This window comes from Solanum stenotomum, chromosome 5, assembly GCF_019186545.1.
Source record: "Solanum stenotomum isolate F172 chromosome 5, ASM1918654v1, whole genome shotgun sequence".
Taxonomy (NCBI): domain Eukaryota; kingdom Viridiplantae; phylum Streptophyta; class Magnoliopsida; order Solanales; family Solanaceae; genus Solanum; species Solanum stenotomum.
In genome coordinates this window covers 31,354,041-31,377,841 of record NC_064286.1, presented here as the reverse complement: position 1 = coordinate 31,377,841, position 23,801 = coordinate 31,354,041, and positions in this window count along the sequence as shown.

Sequence of the window (23,801 nt, the reverse complement as noted above, 5' to 3'; positions counted from 1 at the left end):
AAGTAGGTAAGGATATCAACACTTCTCAACAACTTCACTACTCAACATACCATCCCCCACTTAAGGTTAAACCCAACTAAGGTCAACCTTAACATCTCATAAAAATTTCAATGAAGATACCATCAATCTTACCAAAACCATTCTTACCCAACTCTTTAATTCACTAAACCTCTTAAAATAAAACTTCAATCAAGCCTAACTCATGAACATCAAAGACACATAAGGGCCTTACCATCTAGTCATATTATCCCCCACTTGGGAGAATACTCATACTAGTTCTTTCAAATTCACCTCCTTCCATCCTAATACTGGATCAAAACAACACTAGGCTTTTATACTCATTACACCTAGCATTTCTAAATCACCACACATTTCATAAATTCCTTCAACACATCACAAAAGAAAAGATTTGTGAAAAGACCAAAATGCCCTTAAATTTCCGGACGGACTCCTTGCTAACTGCCCAACTTTCAAAGGGCATAACTCTCTCATACGAACTCGGAATCGAGCAAACTCGGTGGCGTTGGAAAGATCGTTCCAAGGGCTTTCCAAACATAACTGGAACTACTCCTGGATCATCCTGAGCTAGGAGTTATGACTGCTCAAAGTTGGCCAAAAACTCACTGATTTCCCACACTTAACCAAATTTCCAGGTTATGAACTTTTTCCAAAAGTGACTACTTCCAATTTCAAGCTATTTCATATTCATTTTAAATTGTCGGATGTAACACAATTAAAACGAAATTACATAAAAACCCCTCATAGAACCTCATTATAAAGTCAACACAAAGTCATAGGCTCTTGCTTAACCTATCATTTTCTGAGTCGTTACAATCTTGATTGCACCTGAGGATCAGGAAAATACCATGTTCACTTGTCCTTATGGTACATATGCTTTCAAATGCATGCCATTCAGACTTTGCAATGCACCGTTGACTTTTCAAAGGTGTATGATGACCATTTTTCATGATATGGTGGAAGACTTTGTAGAGGTGTTCATTGATGATTTCTCCGTCTTTGGGAAGTCTTTTGAGGTATGTCTCCGAATTATTGATAAAGTACTTACTAGATGTGAGGACACTAACTTAGTTCTCAATTGGTAAAAGTGTCATTTTTTGGTTAGAGAAGGGATAGTGTTGAGCCACAAGGTCTTGAAGTATGGTTTAGAGGTTGATAAGGCCAAGGTAGAAGTTATTGAGAAATTGCCCCCTCCCATTTCTGTAAAAGGGGTGCGTAGTTTTCTTGGTCGTGCAGGTTTTTACCGGCGATTCATCAAGGATTTTTCCAAGATTGCAAGACCTATGTGTAGTCTTTTAGAGTAGGAGGTGAAGTTTTACTTTGATGAGATGTGTTTGAAGGCTTTTGAGATGTTGAAGAGGAACTTAATTGAGGCTCCCATCTTAATAGCTACTGATTGGGGACTACCATTTGAACTCATGTGTGATGCAAGTGACGTAGCAGTGGGTGCAGTGTTGGGACAAAGAAAGAATAAAGTGTCCCACTTGATCTATTATGCAAGCAAGACCCTTGACTCTACACAAGCTAATTACATAGTGACTGAGAAGGAGATGCTGGCTCTAGTGTTCACCTTCGACAAGTTCAGATCGTATTTGGTAGGTACTAAAGTGATTGTTTTTTCTTACCATGTAGCTATTAGGTACCTATTCAACAAGAAGGATGCTAAACCAAGACTGATTCGATGGATATTGCTTCTCTAAGAATTTGACCTAGAGATCAAAGATAGGAAAGGTATTGAAAATCAGATAGCGGATCACTTGTCTAGGTTGGAGGATTTTTCCCATGTGAATGAAGGTGATCAAATTCGGAAAGAATTTACGGATGAACAATTGATGGCATTAGATATCTCTCAAGTGCCATGGTATGCAAACATTGTGAATTTGATAGTAAGTGTAGAATATCCTCCGGGTGCACCACCCAACAAAAGAAAAAGCTCAATCATGATGCTAAGTTCTATATCTGGGATGAACCGTTCTTGTTCAAACAAGGTGTGGTTCAAGTAGTGAGAAGATGCATTCCGGAGTATGAGGTTCAAAAAGTGCTCGAAAGTTGTCATGCTAGCATAGGGAGGTAACCACAGAGGAGAGCACATGGAGCATAAGGTAGTTCAATTTGGTTTCTTTTGGCCCTCATTATTTAAAGATTCTATTAGTTTTGTGAAGGGTTGTGATAAATGCCAAAGGTTGGGTACTATCTCAAGAATACATGAGATGCTGCTAAGTAACATTTTGGAGGTGGAAATCTTTGATGTGTAGGGTATTGACTTCATGGTCCCCTTCCTGCCATCTAGTGGAAACCAATACATTCTTGTGGCCGTAGATTATGTGAGTAAATGGGTTGAGACTGTAGCTCTTCGTTCGAATGATTCAAAAGTGGTGATAAAATTCATCAAGAAGCATATCTTCACTCGCTTTGGCACTCCAAGAGCAATCATAAGTGATGGAGGTAAGAATTTCATTAACCATCTAGTTAAAAACCTTCTTGCTAAGTATGGTATTCGTCATAAAATTGCTACAGCTTACCATCCTCAAACGAGTGGCCAAGTAGAGGTTTGAAATAGAGAGGTGAAGTAAATTTTGCAGATAACCGTGAATGCACAGAGGAAAGATTGTTCCGAGAGGTTAGATGATGTGTTGTGGGCATATAGTACTTCTTATAAGACACCCATAGGGACGTGTTCGGTAAAGTATGTCATCTTTTGGCGGAATTGGAACACCAAGCTTATTGGGCAATTAAGAGGTTGAACTTGGACCCCGAGTTGGCTCGTAGAAAGAGAGTAGATCAATTGCATGAACTTGAGGAGTTTAGGCTCCATGTGTATGAGAATGCCAAGATTTACAAAGAAAAGACAAAAAGATGGCATGGCAAGCACATACTTACTCGTACTTTCACTTCGGGATAAAAGGTACTACTCTTTAACTCTAGATTGAGGTTATTCCTCGGGAAACTTAAATCTAAATGGACTGGTCCTTTCAAAGTGGTAAGAATGACACAACACAGGGGTATTGAACTTAAAGATGAGACTGGCCCTACGTTCTTGGTAAATGAGCAAAGAGTGAAACACTACTTTGGTGTTGATTCATATCGTGATCGGGAGGCTTTTGAGCTAAATGATGAATGATCCAAGCTGAGTCGTGCCGCGACGTTAAATCAAGCGCTACACGGGAGGCAACCCGTGAATAACATGTAATAGATAGATAGTCGTTTTTGAATTTTGATTTTTTGTTTTAGCGTAGTTTCAATTCTTAGAATCTAGAAATTACTTTTAATTATTAGTTTTAGCTAGATAGGATTTTTCATTATTTGTGACTTAGCTAGTAATACTAAAAAATGAAAAGAAAAGAAAAGAGAAATCATTGAAGCCAGGCACATTGGCTGGCGCGTCGTGCCTGGCTATAAGATTCAGAGAGTATTTTGTGGCGTGCTGGACGGCGCGCCGTGCCAGTCTCTGTGATTCAGAGCACAAGTTGGTGCGCACTGAGCGACACGTCGCCCCTCCATCGCCCCTCCACCTAAATTTTTAAAATCTTAGTTTTTACCCGAATCCAACCTGACCCACTACCCTAAAATCCCTTAAACTCCCATTCAACTCCCATTCTCACCAAATTAAACCGCCCAAACCCCACCCATATACTCTCCAACTCTTCTTCTTCGTCCTCCTTCACTCCCCAACTTCCTTTATTAATACTCACTCAAATCTCCTTACTTCCCCAAAACAACTTCCACTGTTCCATAATCCCCAAATCTCTCTCCACTTCTCTCTTCCTCCCAGCTCTTTCTCCATCTTTTCCCTCAACTACTGCCAAAAAGTCTAAGTCAACAATTTACTATGGCATGAATTGGTCAACAATTTACCAAGAATAGACCACTGAAAGAGGACAAACTTTATTTTATTTAAAGGAAAAACAAATCCCTTGCATTTTACCTATTGAGGAATTAGTTAAGCAATCAACATATTATATCAATTAATACAACCCAATTGTATCAAATTTTACCACAATTAAGGAAAATTAGACCGTAAACATCAAATAACCACTATAAATACGTTGGACAAAATAATATAAGCAATCAAATTTACCAAATAAACAAGTAGGAGAATATTCATTAAAAGAGCTAATTTTGGAGTTACTATTACAAGTCATCTGAGGATAGTATGATTATATGATTACTTAAGATTGATCTTTGAGGATAATATGATTATATGATTACCTAAGATTGAGTGCTTAGATGAGTTTATTCAAAAGGATGAGAGTAGGAATAATCAAATTAACACAAAATCAATAAAGATTCAAAGATCTAAATGCTATCCAGGCTACTCGTTTTCGAGAATGAGAGCAGACAAGCAATGAACAAACTTCATTCTCACAAAATATAAAATAAGACTAGACATGCTTGAACAAGATTTTACTGCCATCAGATTTTCAAAGCCTAAACATGCAGGGATCAAACATTCTATATCAGCAAATCTTAATCAAAATAAAAATCTCTAAGCCAAAACGAGATAATAATTGAGAAAAAGGAGCAAACCAGGACGGATCTGTCAAAGATCCGTCTTAAATATACTCGAAATCCCAAAAAGAAATGTCCGCCAAAACTCGCTGCTGGTTGTCGCCTGCTGCTACTGTTATGGGTGGCTTGTTGGTCGAAACTGCTGGCTTCATCCTCCTCGCTGCAGGCTAGAGAGGAGGAGGGAGAAGGCGGCACCGCCTGGTTTTTTGCTAGATGCTCTCGCGATGTTGCTGCTGGAGGAGCTCCCGCCGGAGCTTGATGCTGTTGCTATTGTCGTTCATTGGAGCTGGCAGCTTCCTTGGCTGTCCTCGCCGATTTACGAGGAGAAGGAGAAGGGAGAAAGAGTAGCATTCGCTGCTACCGGTGGAAAAGGGGATAAGGAGAGGAGTAGGGAGGAGAGATAATAAAGGAGAGCAACGAAGAGAGGGAGAGAGGGGCGGCTGCCACCAGCAAGTGGTGGCGATCTCGCCGTAAAGCATAGAGAGGAGGGTCTGCAGCGCTTTGAGAGGAGAAAGAGGAAGAATGAGATTTTTTTAGGGCTAGTCTCTTTGAGAGTTGAAATAGGAAATAAATGATGGCTTGATCTAGTCCGTTTGATCAAAGCATCAAACGGTTGGGATTTAATCAGGGCTATTAACTCAGTTGCATTGGACGGTTGAGATTAGCTGGAATTGGAAATCTGAAAATTGGAATGAATTAGCTAACATTAAAATAGGAATGACTAGAATTGAAATGAATAGGGGGATATGATTGAAATAACTTTGGAATTGAATAAGCTAGAATTGAAAGGAATTAGAATAGAATACTAAAATTTAAATGATTTGGAGGAAAAGTAAGGAAATTCTATTCAATTAATAAAATACTACACATATTAAAATATTTTCATATAATTAAACACATCTAATATTTTATAAATATTTAAGCAAAGTAATTATTTCGAGTTTAACTATCGATAAATATAATTTAATAAAATAATTTGCTAATAATTACAATAATTTTTAAAAATCATGCATACTAAAATATATAATGTTTAGACAAAATTGATTAAATTTTTAAACTCAATTTTTTTAAATACGTATTTAATCGAATAGCACTCCCGAATGGGTTATAGGTCCGTCAAATTGGGTGTCAACTGCTGCCCTTTGGTTGCTTGAGAATGAAGGATTAATTGTCGGGCAACCAACGTTGACTTAGTAGTTGATTTTGTCCGACCAACGAGAGATGTCAGTGGGATCGATTGAAATAATATAGAGTTGGGAAGAGGTACGACCGAGACTATGCTATAAAGTCACCTACATATCTCTAGTTATACGAGAATCAGGCCATGTGTAGTTCTAGGTTTAGGAACAAACGAAGCTCCTAAAAATTGAAAAGGCGGTATGATATTCGAACGGGAATGATAACGACTTGAATAGATAGGATTAGAGTAGCGAGAAGAGCATGACAGGGCGATTTACAGTTTAAACAAGGATCGGATGAAAAGTAGTAATACGAGTAGCAAAGAATTGAGAGGGCCTTGTTGCGACGGATATGATAATGATAATCGTAGCTGAGAGGGCTATTGATCCTATCTGCAAAATGTCAGTCTCTGCAAATCAGTAGCTTGTAATATGATTAGAGCAAATATATCAAAAAATGGTAAATGTAAACATGATGCAATTTCCCATATCGACCATGATGTTTGCCTTAAGACTATGAAGATGATGCCTTGGGCTATGACGTCTAGGGCCATGATACACAAAAATTATATCCTCATGTCATGAAATGTTGTCTGTGGGCCATGAAAAATGATGCCTTTAGATTATGACACCTTCGGATCATGATGTAGGAATTAAATCATTAGGCCATGATATGATGTCCATACGGCATGAAAGATGGTGCCTTTAGACCATGACGCCTTCGGAACATGATAAGGATAAAGTAAGTCCTTAGGCCATGATATGATGTCCGCAGGCCATGAAAGATGACGCCTTTGGATGATGACGCCTTCAGAATATAAGTAATGAGTAAAGAGAGCATATCTGTTTTGATGTAATTCGAGAATCTTGTGGCTTGACTCTGTACAGATGTATTCATGCACATGCAGTTCTCGGGCACAATGCAATCCTCGGGCACAATGCAATTTTTGGGCACATGCAGTCTTCAGGCTCATGCAATTTCGGGCACAATGCCGTCTTCGGGCATAATGCAATTTTCGAGCACATGCAATTCTCGGGCGCAATGCAATATACGAGCACAATGCAATCTTCGGGCACAATGAAATAGCAGGCTCATGCAATCTTCGAGCAGAAATGCAATCCTAGAGTACAAATGCAATCCTCGGGCACAATGCAGTCTTGGGCTCAATGCAGTTCGAGCTCAATGTAATCTAGGGCTTAGTGCAATCTTCGGGCACATGCATTCTTCGGGCTCATGCAATTTTCGGGCATATGCAGTTCGGGCACAATGCAATCTTTGAGCACATGCATAATAATTGATTGAGGGAATAAAGTATTGTAACAACCCTCAAAATGAAGTAGGGTAAATTAGAGCCTCACATGGGTTTTATGCATTAATAACTTGTTAAAATAATGAAGAACAACCTTTTTAGTCAGTTTTAAATAGTTTTGAAGTCAAACGTCAAGGGATGACCAAGACGTTCGGAAACTAGTCTTTTACATGTTGGTGTGTTCTAGTATGTTGTTCATGTTTTTATGTGTTGTTTGGAGTCTAAAATTAGTGGAGGTGACCCTAGTGTCTTAATAAATGTTTTTAGGGTCAAAACATTTGGGTACGACTCCCCGGGACCACCCTAAGGGTCACCGAGGAGGACCTTAACCCTTGGCCAAACAAGCTGCCAAGGCAGCTTGAAGTTGTTTATGGAGGGAGTGGCTCCGCGTCGCGGACCTGCTCCACCAATGGCCAAAAAGTGACTCCGAGTCGCGGAGATACCGCAGACTCTACTGTCTCGGAATTTAATCTCCAGAAACTCCATGGAACACCTCCGCGTCGCGGACTTGGTTCCTGACGAAATCTATGAAAATAAAACTCAAGTTTGACTTGTTTAAAAGGTCCAACTAAGTGAGGGGTGGTTTGTGTACTTTGGGGAATTATTATAAATGGTTATTCTACCTATTTTAGGGTATTTTAAGTTGTTTAAAATCCCAAAACCTAGAATTAGACCCCATTCTTCAAATTGACCTTTTCCTCTCAAAAATAGATTATCTCAAAAACTCCATTGAAGACCTTGATGAAGCTCAAGCTAGGAGATGGGTTTTCAACTGATTTCTTCTTCAATTTCATGGGTCATCAATAATTAAGGTATGCACTACAACATTTTAGGCCTACGAGCACACTAAATCTGGACAACACTTGTAAAGTGTTGCCTAATATATTTTTGGGGACGCTTTTAAAGCGTAGCCCAATTTTTTAACTTTTGGCCTCGATAATATTGGCAACACTTCTAAAGCGTACTCTTTAATGTTATAGGCTACACTTTATAAGCATTGTTAAAGTATGAAATAAATGGCAACAACTATTTATATATATGGACACACTTTTAAAGTGTCCTATTTTTATAATTGTAAAAACAACACATTACAAGTGTGGCCTTAAAATTTTCACTAAAATATTATATTCCCTCCAATATTTTTAACTCTCCCTCCCATTTTTATTGGCCAAAAAATATACTTTAATAAAACATTAATAATTCATAAAAACTTTTCTCTAACACACTTTTCTCCAGACACATTTTTCTCTAGAACTGATCGAAGAGCTGAGCTGAAGATGAAGAACTGAAGATCAACAAACTGCGATGAAGATTTCTCCAATACCTACGATTCTCTTTTCCAGAACACGCTTTTCTTGAAGAGATAAAGAGCTGAAGCTAAAGAACTGAAGATCGAAGAACTAAAGATTGAAGAACTGAAGAGAGGAAGCTGAAAAATTGAAGAGTTGAGCTGAAGATTTCTCCGATACCGATTTCATCAAGCGCAAGTACCGATTTCGTCAAGCGTAAGATTCAGCAGCCGAGATTCCTTCTTAAGACTGTACTAAAAACAATTTTCTTGTCAATTGATTGAATTTTTGTTTTGTGTTTAGAAGGAATTGACTACTTTGGGGTTGTTACAACTGAAATTCCAAAGTAGGGGAAGAAAGTGCCAAAATCGTGAACGACAAAGTGAGCCCTAGGCATATTCAACTGACGAGAAAGAGGGAATTACTACTCGGAAGCATTTGAATCGGTTAGTATCTATCTTGTTTTCCTGTTGATTTCTTAAAAACATGCTTAAGATGTTAGTTTCTCACATTGCCCAGAAGGTTTGGGATGAGAATGGCCTATGCAGGGAGGGGTAATTTCATGGTGGAGTTTTTTCATATAAATAAGAACATTTGATTTCTAGTCATATATAATAAATGAACAATGAAGACTAAGTTAGTAATGTAAGGTAAGTATACTTGAAAACACGTGTTCTCATTTACTAGTTCTATAGAAGAATGAGAATGACTGCAAGAGTAATTTAGATTGAACTAACACTTGCCCTAAAGTTTTCACAAGGAATCAGTTATAGTTAAATTGCAAGTTTGACATTAAAGGTGTGTTGCAAACTGCTATACGTCCATTAGTCTAATACGACATATTATAACAAATGTTAACATAGTAGTAAAATGAGTTCTCAGTTCATTTATACAAAGATGTGCTCTTTAATGAAAGAGGTAAAATTCCAACATCGTTCATTGAAAGAATAAAGTTGTAATCGTATTTCTCTAAGATAATTCTACATTCATCATGCATGGAAAAACTAAAAAGTGGGTATAGAGTAAAGAAACAAACTTTCCCCAGCAAGAAAAATAATATTTACCTGATGTATTCCAGAAAGGTTTACAAGGGCTCTGTGGCTTAGTAGAGCATGTGGTTGAACTCATCTACAAGTTTGACAGTAAATTTTTCCACAATCGTAGTAGTGTGTAAAGGGGAAGGCTCTGCAAAAGGCTAGCAAAAGTATAATAAGGAAAAGAAAAAAAAACTAGAATAAGGAAGAATCTAAGGTGTATTTTCAAGAATTGCAAAAATATCGACGTTTAAGGAGCATTTAGTATATGCTGCTCAGTGTTCCTCCTACTATCCAACAAATTCTGTATTCCGAACATTCTGAAAACAGAACCATCTTGAGGAATGATATTGGGATATTGGCTACCATTACAATAACAACAAATCAGTGTAATCCCCACTAGCGTGTTATGGGGGCTAACTCACATGGCTTTGGTCATAAAGTACAATAAATTAAAAAGTGCAATATATATGTTCAATAGTAGTATAGTACAATGTTAATGCATCAGAGTGAAGTGATCAAGTTGCTAGGTGTGTTGTAATGTTATTGCATTATGGCTTACATCATTTTTGTTGCTGATGCCTCGGGAATAGCTGACCGTACAATGATTTCATAATAGTACGTACTACTATGTGATCGATATGGATGTGAATATCAAATTAATATACAGAACATTTGGAAATGGTGGTTCACTATAAATAGGTTTCTATTAATTCATAGACATTTTTTGAAGTAATTTGGACATGTTCTGCTTTTGTTAAATTTTATTTCCTTTAACAATAGACTTATATTGAAGTATGCATACACGTGTTTGTGAAATTCATTATCAGGGTTCAATTGGCTTCCAAGTTTCTAGTCTGCATGAATTTTTGTGTTACTAATGCAAATTGGGAAAACAAGTTGCATAGGTGACTATTTGCAACCAAATAATGAATTGTTGACTAATACTTAAACTCTCTGCAAATTATAATCAAATCAGAAGCATCTGATCTGGCTCAGGCATGTAGAATTATTAAACTATACTTGCTGAATTTCATAAAATACTTTGACTGATGGTCTACTTATACGAACTTGAGTTTCTCATGATATAGTTTTTGGTGTTGAATTAGATTCAAGTATTATTTTTTATATGGGAGATTTTTTGAGTGAATGAGTATACTGGTAAGATGTTTTGAGTGAATGAGTATACTGAGTATACTATTTTGAGTGAATGAGAATACTGGTAAGTATCACTTTTCTCTTTCTCCAGAACATATGATTTTCTCTGAAGATCTGAAGAACTGAAGTTGAAGAACTGGAGATCGAAGAACTAAAGAGCGGAAGCTGAAGAACGGAAGAGCTGAGCTGAAGATTTCTTCAATACCTACGATTCTCTTCTTCCTGAACTAAAGAGTTGAACTGAAGATCTGAGATTACCTGAGCTGAAGATTTCGTCAAGCGTAAGTATCCATTCCTTCTTATTCTCATTATTTTTGTCAATATGTTAGAGGATGATGGCAAAGTACTAAAGGATAAGCAAAATCTTTCCCAGCTTGAGCTTAGATTTTTTTGCCCTTTTAAGTTTAGTATAGTTTTTGCCGTAAGATTTTGCCACTGCCACAAATTTCACAGTGCATTTGTGTACACATTCTTGTAGATGTTAATGATTTTCTGGAAAATAGGTTAGAGGATGCTGGCTATGCTGTTCGAGCACGAATTTTAGAACTCCTCTGCCACAGGGAAAAGGTATGAAGCTTCAATGCTATTGCCACCCTAATGTTCTACTTTTAATTCCTTCACTTAGAGCAACACCATATCTTGATGCTAGTTATCTGTTGTCAAACCAGTAAACCTCGATTACATAATTCTCTGCGAAATCTTCAAAATGTTCCTCGAATGGGAAATGTTTTTCAACCATGATCATTTGATTTTGACACTTAAAGACTGGGAAACTATAAAGGAGAATATGATGACTACCTGTAAACTTAGCCATATCCTTAACCTAAGTCATTCCCCAATAAAAGTTCAGAATTTGGACAAAATCAAGAATAGATTGTAAGAGGAGCTAGCTGTACTGCTGATACCATGGCTACTTATCCTTACTAACATGTTCTTATAGCTATACAATTCTTCGGATATGTTTAAGACCACAAGTTTTGTGGATACTTTTGGTGTACTAATTACCTAACCAGATAAACTTATACACTATATTTATCAAACATGGTGAGAGTTCTAAAAAGATAACCTAACATAGTGAGAGTTTCTAAAATTTTCCATGTATAACTGATACAATAGTTTTAAAATTCTCTATGTATTAGTTATACAAAAGTTTCTGAAGTTCATTTTGTATCACTGATACAACAGTTCACTTTGTATTTGTTGTTGTATCAATGATATAGAGAAAATTTTGAAAATCGTTGTCACAATAAAGTGTGAAATTTGGAAACTGTTGTATTACTAAGACAACAAATTTAAAAAATTATTGTATGATCCATTGTCCATCTAAGCCTTTTGAAGCTAAGAAAGACTTGAGACAAAGAGATCTATTGTCCCCATTCTTGTTTGTTTTAGCAATATAACATCTAAGTAGACTATTGAAGCAATGTGGATGATGCAGTGTGTCTGAGCTGCCGACACCATTTTCAACTAAGCTGTCAAAGGCTCTCTTGAGTCTTGCGGCATGATTATACCCTGAGACTATGTGAAAAATAGGTGTTGTGCTATGCCTCCTTTAAGCAGTACTTTAATAAATAGGAGCTAAGGCATGCACCTCATTGCCTGTGGCTTCTGCCTTGAAGACAACAACATTTGAAAAAATATTTTACTTTAGATGATAACACTTTGAAGTAAATTAAATAAAGGAAAGTAGCATGAGCTACAAAATTAAAACTTACTTTTAATCATTTGAATTCCATTTATTTACTTTCTTTCTTAATTCTGTCTATCCTATTAATTTTACCTATTTTTCCTTGGTGGTAAAATCAACATTCAAAAACATTTGTGGAGGATTCAAGGTTTGATTTGGCATACCACAAGTGCCATGACTAGGTAAGAAACTTTTATCATCTCATAACACATAATTTTGATAACTTACTCGTGACTTTTAAAACTTATTTGTGAAGTAGTTAATGATTGTTACCAAAATATTAAATATTGATATCTTCTTATAAGAATTCAAATATCCATCCAAGGATTGGATAAAGTTAGCAGGTATAGTAAAGAGTATATTGATGGTGTTGAATCATTCCTAGATTTTACTTACTCTTGTGGAGATCCTCAAGGAGAGGAAATTCAGTGTCCATGTGAAAAATGTTGTAATATTCATTGGACTCGAAGGAATGTAGTGTATGATCATCTAATAGGCAAAGGATTTGTTAAGGGCTATACAAGATGGATCAATCACGGGAAATGGGCTATCAAGTTAAATGTTGACGATGATATGGATTGCTCGCGTGATGATATTGATGGGTTGTTGAATGATCAATTTAGAGATGTTGCACAGCCTGAAGGAGTTTATGATGGTGCAAATGAAGATGCCAAGAAATTCTATAACTTAGTTGAAGAGGCAAGCCAAGAATTATATCCTTGTCACGACCCGGGAGCACCCCCTAGTCGTAACCGGCGTACCCGACCTCGAAGAGGTCTAATACAAGCCTCTTAGCATTCATTCATCACATAGACACCAAAACCATAAGGAATTAAAAACTTTCTTCACACACGAAGATACTTTCAATAAATAGCAAGCGGAAGACTTTCTAGACTTTATACAATATGTCTCAAAACCATCTAATACTTGAATATAACATTGGGACTAAGCCCACTCAAAACTTAAGAAAATACTAGAGAGACATAAAAAGAACATGTTGGTTATTGCCCTCGAATCTATGAGGACTCACCAAGTCTTCATCTTCAACTCTTAAAAACCTATCAAGTAGCCATGACATATCACCATCTCCAAATCCCTACACTTTAGTCAAAAAGCGAAAGAAAGGGGTTAGCACAATTAAGTACTAAGTATGGAGACCATGCAAGAAAATATGCACAACGGACATTTACAAGAAATGTATGCTTTCATGTCCTTTGATAAAACCTTTCCTTTACAAGTATAAGAGACATAATACAAGTCAACATTAACATATTAGACCATAGCCAACCATACATATACTTAACATAAATCCATATACAACCCATGCTTAACTTTAGAAGGACACATGTCATTTCATTACCATAGGACCTCTACCTAATATAACCTTAAGACACACTTGAGTGAGACAAGAAGTGACCGCCCACACAATCCTCTTCAAGCACACTTAAGTGTTCCCCAAGATTACCTTAGATAAGGACTTTATAGGCAAAGTGCATAATCATACCCGATAGATAGCATATTAATGAGATGATATGTATAATGATGCTTACATAAAATAAATCATATTTAGTGGGGCATAGTACATGTGTGGTGAGTGACCATCAATATAGTATTTCCAAGGCCTACCACCCCCTTGGAGAGGCGAAAGAGGTACAAACCCCTCAATGTGGTTACCCGGGCCTACCACCCCCCGAGCTAGGGACCAAGGTACAAACCCCTCGATATGGTTATACGGGCCTACTACCCCCCGTACTAGGCAACCAAGGTACCAACCCCTCGATATGGTTATACGGGCCTACTACCCCCCGTACTAGGCAACCAAGGTACCAACCCCTCGATATGGTTATACGGGCCTACTACCCCCCGTACTAGGCAACCAAGGTACCAACCCCTCGATATGGTTATACGGGCCTACTACCCCCCGTACTAGGCTTGGTCGACTCACAACACTTATATAGAGAAAACAATATACATGTGTCCATTTCATCATCATTTCAGTAATTATATAACCATCCGATTCATAGGACGTACATTGGACCTTCCATTTCCTAAGAATTCTATAAATGGGCATTTTATCAAACACAAGGTGGGCTATTGTTCATGTAAATGAAATCTTGTATTTCAAGAATACTAAGTCCAACCAATTCCAAAATCCATATAAATCAGCCCACCAACAACATACATATATATCAACCTTCATAATTTGATCATGGAAGCATGAAAACCATAAACATCACATAATAATTCCATTTCATGATAATATGCAAAATAGACCATAATAGGATGTGTAGTAGTAATTCCATAATTCAAGAGTTCATAAATAATCATAAGGACCCATAAACTTGAAGTAGAAATAGAGGATAAATGGTTGGACTTGTGGAAAGGAAGGTTTCCACAATCAAACCCACATACCTCAACTTGTTCACGAGTATATCAACCTTAGAAATACAATTACATAACTTATTTAACTTCTATTAGCTCAGTAATGTTGACGTAAAATAGGATCATCATCATAAGTAAGCCTAGCATGTACAAATACAACTATGCTCCCAAAACAGTGAATCTGGCCAGCCTAGTACCTCATGTTGCATCTTAGATTTGAAAAGGAAAATGGCAGAACTAGACTTTATAACCTTCATGAAAGATGTAGATACATCTCTTAGGGTTGCAAACAAACAAGGATCACCGCAAAATATATTTTGTACAAAAAGATATAGTCAAGACACTAGCCGCTGGTCATGCAGGATTTCAATTCTCGGAATCTGGGCAGAACTTGCCCTATGTTGCGTCCCATATTTCGTATCCATAACAGTTAAATTAGAATTTTACATAAACATAAAAGTTGTAGGTATACGAGTTAGCTTTCCAAATCATATTTATTCACTGCAAACTAAGTTCTAGAGCAAGAGATATGCCTAAAATACCAAACACTATCCAGCTCAAAAACAGGTTTCGTCACTTACATCCGAAAGGAATGCCATATCCTATCGATTCATATTCAACAAAGCTTCTAATGTATCAAGAAGAGGCACCTAAGTCTACCAAGTCAAGACACACATCACATTATAAAGATCCTTCACATTCCATCATCATCACATATGAACAATAATAGAGGACACACTTTCAATCACAATACAATAACACTTTAAACAAGATCACCTTGAGATCACATGAACACCTTTATATTCACAACATGATTGCCTTTACTTCATTTGATTCTCATTCAAGTCCTTCACATCACATTCACATATATGATATCATGTCAACACTTCAATTCCTCATATAATGCCTCCAAGGCCATAAACACAATACATTCAATAAGTAAACACCTCCACCATAAGTGGATCACACATCAATCTATCACAATTCTATATCAATTCTACCTTAACAATGAAGTTAGGTCCACTTACCCTTTTTCCCAAGCCACAATCACCATTCCTCAACTCTCCAACAATTCACAATAGATAAGCATAGATAATAATAGAAGTCAACTATTCAACTCAATCCAAGCATACTTCCATCATCATTCAATCATAAATAATAAACCCACTTCATAAGCCAACTTTAGGAAACTTGCCAAGACATGGGTTCATGGAAATTTCTTTCTTAAAACCATCAATAGACACCATTAATAACGTAAATCATCAAAAAAAATCATTTAATGCAAGAACCCATGCTTAGAATCGAAATTAGGATTTTTGTGTTTTTGGAAGAACTTTGAATCATTTGAATTGAGCTCCTTGAAAGGAAGAATAATCAAGGATAAAGGATCCCCATACCTCTAAGTTGAAAACCCACGAGAATTGAAGAAGAAAGAACTCAAAATCTTCAATCCTAGCTCCAACTTCTTCTTCTTCTTCTTCCCCTCTTCTTCTCTTCTTCACTCAAGAACCCTAACTCTTACTCTTTTAAAATGGAACAAAAATGATCCACAATCAGCCTAACACAATAATATAACCTCAAAAGAAAAGATTTGTGAAAAGACCAAAATGCCCTTAAATTTCCGGACGGACTCCTTGCTAACTGCCCAACTTTCAAAGGGCATAACTCGCTCATACGAACTCGGAATCGAGCAAACTCGGTGGCGTTGGAAAGATCGTTCCAAGGGCTTTCCAAACATAACTGGAACTACTCCTGGATCATCCTGAGCTAGGAGTCATAACTGCTCAAAGTTGGCAAAAAACTCACTGATTTCCCACACTTAACCAAATTTCCAGGTTCTGAACTTTTTCCAAAAGTGACTACTTCCAATTTCAAGCTACTTCATATTCATTTTAAATTGTCGGATGTAACACAATTAAAATGAAATTACATAAAAACCCCTCATAGAACCTCATTATAAAGTCAACACAAAGTCATAGGCTCTTGCTTAACCTATCATTTTCCGAGTCGTTACAATCCTGGTTGTACAGGATTCTCTAAATTATCATTCACACTACGTTTATATTTGTTGAAGTGTCTACATGGATGGAGCAATGAATCATTCACTTCTCTTTTAGAGTTATTAAAAGAGGCGATCCCCGAGATGAACATTCCTCCATGTTACAATAAAACCAAGACTATGGTTAAGAATCTTGGTCTTGATTATGAGAAAATTGATGCATGTCCCAATGATTGCATGTTGTTCAGGAATGATCATAAGGATGATGAATTTTGTCATACTTGTGGAGCTTCACGATATATTAAATCTCCTAAAGTTGATAGTGAGCTTGAGCCTTCAAAAAAACAACATCGAGCTTCAACAAAGACCTTGAGACACTTTCCATTAATTCCTAGACTCAAAAGGCTATTTATGTGCTCAAAGACGACAGATTCTTTGAGGTGGCATGACGAGGAGCGTTCTAAAGATGTAAAGTTAAGGCATCCAACTGATGGTCTAGCATGGAAAGATTTTGATAGGTTGCATCCAGATTTGGCACTAGATTGTCGCAATGTGAGACTTGGCTAGTCAAGTGATGGGTTCAATCCATTTAGAACCATGAGTATATGACATAGCACATGGCCAGTTATGTTGATGGTGTATAATTTGCCACCTTGGATGTGCATGAAATCTGAATATTCTATACTCTCTTTACTTATACCTGGGCCGCGATCACCTGAAAATGACATTGATATTTACTTACAACCATTGATAGATGAGTTAAAATTATTATGGGATTCTGGGGTTGAAGCATACGATGCTTCAAGAAATTAAACTTTTCAAATGCGGGCAGCTCTTATGTGGACAATCAATGACTTTCCTGCATATGCTATGTTATCTGGTTGGACTACAAAAGGAAAGTTTGCTTGCCCTTGTTGTAACTATGGCACTAATTCTCTCTATCTTAAACATAGTCGGAAAATGTGTTATATGGATCATAGTGTTTTTCTACCCATGGATCATCCATGGAGATCTAACAAAAGATCTTTCAATGGAAAAACTGAATACAGGCCTCCTCCACCCTTCTTAAAGGGAACTGATGTGCTTAATAACTTACATGATTTTGAAAATGTGTTTGGAAAGAAGAGAAAGAGATCAAATGATGGCCCATGGAAAAAAAGGTCAATTTTTTTTGAATTACCTTATTGGCAGCACAACTTGTTACGCCACAACCTTGATGTAATGCACATATAGAAGAACATAGTTGATAGCATACTTGGAACTGTTTTGGATATTTCTGGCAAAACAAAGGATCATGCAAAAGCCCAATATGATTTGAAAGATATGGGAATCAGAAAGAACCTTCATCCAAAAGATACTGAAGATAGTAAGAGAACAAAGTTTGCAAAAACATGCTTCTCAATGACAAATGGAGAGACATCAACTTTTTGTGGAGTTTTAAAGACAACCAAGCTACCTGATGGTAGTGCCTCCAATATATCTAGGTGTGTGCACTTGGATGAAAGAAAATTGTCTAATTATAAAACCCATGATGCTCATTTCATGTTACATTACTTGCTTCCAATACCAATTAAAATCATTCTTTTTGATCATGTTGCTATTCCTTTGATTCGTCTTAGTTCATTCTTCCTTTGTTTGTGTCAAAAAGTAATCACATTGGAGGAACTGGATTGCTTAGAAGTAGAGATCATAGAAAAGCATTCTTTCTGATCATGTGGCTATTCCTTTTATTCGTCTTAGTTCATTCTTCCTTTGTTTGTGTCAAAAAGTAATCACATTGGAGGAACTGGATTGCTTAGAAGTAGAGATCATAGAAATAATAAATCAGTTGGAGCGGATTTTTCCTCCTTCATTTTTTGATATAATGATTCATTTGCCTATTTATTTGGCGAATAAAGTGAGATTAGGAGGTCCAGTTCAAAATCGATGGGTGTATTCCACGAAAGAGAAATGGGTACATTCAAATCATACATCCGCAACAGATGTTATCCAGAAGGTTGCATAGCAGAGACACAAGTGGGAATAGATTGTATGAATTTATTCTCCAAATATATGCATGGGAGTGTGCATACTAAATTTAACAGAAGAGCCCGAAATAATGATGAATGTGACCCAAGTGATGCAGAAATTGTGAGTTTGTTTCCTAACAAAGGAGTTCCATTAGGAGCAAAGAAAACTAATCCATTCATTTTAGATAACAAGTCACTAAGTCATGCACATGCATACTTATTGGGAAATTGTGACGAGGTTCAAGAATATATTAGGTACCTTAATTTGAATATAATATTCTTTTTGTATAATTAATTTTTAGCTTATCTTATTTATTATTTTAACAAAAAAAAGTACATGTTGTGTAGGGAGCATGAGCAAGAGGTTAATAATCAGCCACAAAGATCTAAATGGAGCACGGCCAAGAATCATTGTCAAAACTTCTCTCAATGGTTTGAAACTCGTGCTTTGCAAGAGGATGTGCCTGATTTGATAAAACAATTGTGTAGAGGACCAAATTCTGTTGCAAAAAATATATTCTGGGTATCTCATCAATGGATATAGATTCCATGTTAGGCAGCGTGATGCAAGGCGTAAAACACAAAATAGTGGTGTTACACTAGTTGCCTCAGCTACAAGCTTTGCAAGCTCAAAGGATAAAAATCCGATTGCTGCAGATTTGACTTATTATTGCAGAATAGTTAATATTGTTGAATTAGACTATTACGGTCATTTTAAGGTTGTTCTATTTAAGTGCGATTGGTATGAGGTTGAAAATGATGTGTATGGCCTTACTTATGTCTATTTTAACAAGAGATGCTCTCAGGAAGAGCCTTTTGTGCCTGGATCTCAAGTACACCAATACTTCTATGTGCAAGATCCATATGATCAAGATAGACATTATGTTATGAAGACTGTTCCGAGAGACTTGTTTAACATGGGTGATGAAGTTTAATCTAATCTCCCACAAAGTTATGAAAATGAGCCATCTGAACATTTGATGGGACCATCTATACCAAAAGATAATCGTAAAGTACTCTTAACAAGGACTGATGTATCATAAACAATTATTGATGTGCCTTCGGAGGAATTTGTTACTCAACAACTTGAAGTTGAGTATGAAGAGGAGTTTCAAGATGAATCTGCAGATGAGTTTGAAGACGAGTTTGAAGATGAGTTTGAAAATGAGTCTGAAGATGAGTTTGAAAATGAGTCTGAAGATGAGTCTAAAAATGAGTATGAAGATGAGTCTGAAGATGAGCTTGAAGATTAGTCTGAAGAAGAGTTTGAAGATGACGCACCATGAGTTTTATTATTTTTGTGATGACCATATAGTGCTTACTTACTGTTTTTGTAATTTAATTATTATTTTTGGTACAAACACATTAAGATAGCTAATATGTGGAATTGAAGATTAGATCGCTACAATGTCTAAGTATTCTGTTGGCTTTTTTCATGCGCCCAATTGTTGTTTGGTTAATTAATTTATGTTGGCTTCTTATCAGATTATTAATTTATTGAGGAACCTGTACTTCTAGCTTAATATTGTTTTATTTGGCTGTTTGTTATTTATATACTTATTTGTTTCCTTTTATTATCAGGCAGTGGGCATTAGAGGCAGAACAATGAGCTCTGCAATTTGAAGTCGCTCCTGGTTTCGTCGTTGTCCCGAGTTCGTCGTTCTGAGAGAGGTACATCTCTTTACCTTTAATTTTTCCTTGTTTTTTTAAGACCAAGAGTGTTACGCATTGTTGTGACTGAAATAGTGAGCTGGTAGTTTGTATTAGTTTCTTAGTTGTTACGATTTTATCTGTTTTCTTAAAGTTAATGGAGTCTCCTTCTAGTTTGTTCAAGATGGTCTGTAGTTCATTCAATCGCGATTTTAAGTGTGTCTGCTATGTGTTTCGGGTTCTCGAAATGGGGCTATAAAATCTAGTTGTTTACCTTTCTCTCCAAGTGTGGCTCAGTTCTCTTTTCAAAATCTTTTAACTTAGTCGTTGTATATCTCCATCTGATTGTTCTCAAATGCCATCTGGAGATTCTTGAAATTCTAAAAATTCTTGAAATTCTAAAAATTCTTGAAATTCTGGAAATTCTGAAAACTCAGCTACTACAATCTGCTATTATCAATTACTCTTATATAGCAACTGTAATCTGCTATAATACAGTGCTGGAAATTCTGGAAAGAGCTAAGCTCTTTAATAACTGCCTGCACTCAGAGTTTGTGGACAATCTAGTAGTAACACTGGTAATCTTCATGGTAGTTATGGTGGAAATCGAAGATTAAAAAAAAAACTTCAATTTGGTGTGTGAGTTCTGCAGATGCACAGGACATAGGAAGGGAAATGTTTCAATTAATAAGCTATCCACCTGACTTCAAGTCTAAGAAAAGAACTTATAGTGAGGCATCTGGGCTACATATGATGTGACATCTGTGCAAACGTATGTAGGTACTGAAATACAAGCTCAAGGAACCTTCACATATGGCTTGAACAGTAATGTACCACCATCTACTAGGAGTCATCAGAATGGATCCAAGAATACTAATGACTATGCTAAACAGTTCCTATAAATCAGTGTATGTAGTAAAGTTCTGGTATTAGTGTGTTTTAGCATCTTTTTACTTCATCAATGGAATTCGAAGCAGTGTTGCCTATAGTCATCTATCAACCTTATATCAAAATTATATTGCTGCTACTTCTTTCACTTAAAGAACATTATTATTTTGTAGGTTTACTTACTACAGGGAAACAAATCAAAGAGATTAAAACAAAGCGAGAAGAATGAATCAATCAGCAATATTAAAGAAAAAGGGTTTGAATCCAAACAAAACTCAAAGTCCATTGAAGAATCTGGATACTGATATGCAATACCGATCAAGTGTTGAATTGGTCAACACATTTAAGATTAAGAGAGAACATGTTGCAAATGAAAGCAATAGTAAATCTAAGAAAGAGCATGCACCAATAGCGCATAAAAGAAACAATTTTGAGGATTTCATTCAATCACAAGCAAAGAGTAATTTTTTTAGGGACAAATCAGTGATTCATCATCTTTTAGGGAAGAACTTAGTACTTCACATATGATTGCAGGGAAAGGACATAATAAACCAAGGTTATTTCAATCTGGAGAGTCCATTCAAGAGAAGGGAATTAAACTTCCTATGCACAACTTCAGGTTCCAAACGTCATCCAAGGAAGGTGTTACTTCTTCTGTACATGTGACTGGAACAACACTAGGTAATGAAGAGGAACAACATGATATACATGATCTACTAAGCTTCAAACAAGTGAAGAGAAAGTTGGTCCTGCCGGTCACTAGTGTTGATCAGTTTTTGAAAAAACAACACAAAGAACATGATATTGATCATGATCTACCAAACATAAAACAGGTAAAGAAGAAGTCAGTCATACCAACTACTAGTCTTGATCAGTTTTAGAAACAACAAGGGATAGTCATAGGTGATGAAAGAAAACAGGTTAACCACACAATAGCTGATGTCGAGCATATGTCTGCTCCTTCTATTCATGAACATAATAAAGGATTGGATGATCTTGAGGATCAAGAAGAAATTGGCGAGGATGAGTGTGCTATAGACGAGGAAGTTGACATTGATTGTAGTACAAAAGGTATGTCTTAAAGCTTGTAAGATTTATTACTCATTATAAAAGAAATTTCTTATCTCTTAGTTGTTACATCAATCTAGGTATATCGAAGCTGAAAAAGGTTCGAGGACAAACAACATGTAAGAATATCCATGCAAGAAATTTGGAAGAAAGGTGAAATTTGATAAAGGACAAGCAGTGGGACCAACCAGTAAGATAGTGTCAGAATTAACCAATTTTATCAGAACAATTGCAAGGAATCCTAGATTCATCAACTTGATGTACACTAGTTGGCATGCGGTGCCAAAAGATATTAAAAGCACATGTGGGAATATATCAATGTAAGAACAATCAATTTTGAGATTGCATATTTTATTGTTTGTTTTTACTAATGAAGCTTAATATATTTAATTTTGCATAGTACAAATTCCTAATTCCAGTAGAAGGAAAGAAGTGAGTTATGACTGGTCTTCGTGATGATTGGAGGTGACACAAACTTAAAGTTAAAGAGATATTTTTTGATAAAAATAGTACTGTTGAGGATATGCTAGCAAAACGTCCTGATGACATTCCAAAAGTTCAATTCCGCCAGTTGATTGAGTATTGGAAACACCCAACTGTTCAAGTAAAGCTAAAATAGTGCATTTCTATTCTTTGACATATTTTGCATCATATTTGTTCTTTTCTTTTTGATTTATCAATTCAAACATCTCTTGTTTATTTAATTACAGGCCATATCTGAGGTGAATTCTAAAAACAGGAAACAACAACAGTGGAGGCATCGAATGAGACCGATTAATTTTGCAAGAGTACGCGTGGCATTGGTGATACTTAGCAGACGTGAATTTCTTTCTTTCATACTTTATTAGAACATGTTGATTTTTTTAAATTTCTTTGATATAATTGGTAGCGTGTAGCAAAAGAAAACAAGGAGGAACCATCACGGTTTGAAATATTTATTGCAGGTCGTACAAAGACGAGAAAGGAAATTCAGGCCGATACCAAAGTTGCAATAATAAGTTTTTTAAAGAGGATTATCGGTGAAGTTAATTCAAACTTAAAATTTGTATATTGTGGAGAGTGTGACTCCATTGAATTTTATACAGTATGTCATCTTTTTCTTATTCTTCTTCTTGTGCAAGTACGAGGAGATATTAAATATGTTTTATTTTGAATTCTTTGCTAGGAGAAGTTGTTAGAGTTTTTAGTTCTTGATCGCTATCACAGGAACAGTTTGCTCGGAAGGAAGGTAAATTAATGTTAACAAATGAATCATAAACTGATTTTAGCTGTAAAGTAAATAGTTCTTACAGTTAACTATGGATAACAATTTTATTCAATAGGCTGAACTTCAGAATCATCAAAATTCCGGGGAAACAGTTGATGATGCCTTTAGGGCAGTGTTTGAAAAGGAGTAGCCTGTCCAACTTAGGTGCTATGGCAGATCAGTGACAACAAGTTCTCTGAAATAAGATGAGGAAACAAACAAGCTAAAACAAAAGCTTGCTAATGAAATTAGTTCTCTAAAGGAAGAAATGAATGATATGATAGAAAAAATGCGACATTTTTTTAGTCAATTGCTGCAAAACAACCCTGGATTTGAATGTTCAAGATATACAAGGGGCTGTTGGATCTAACCTTGT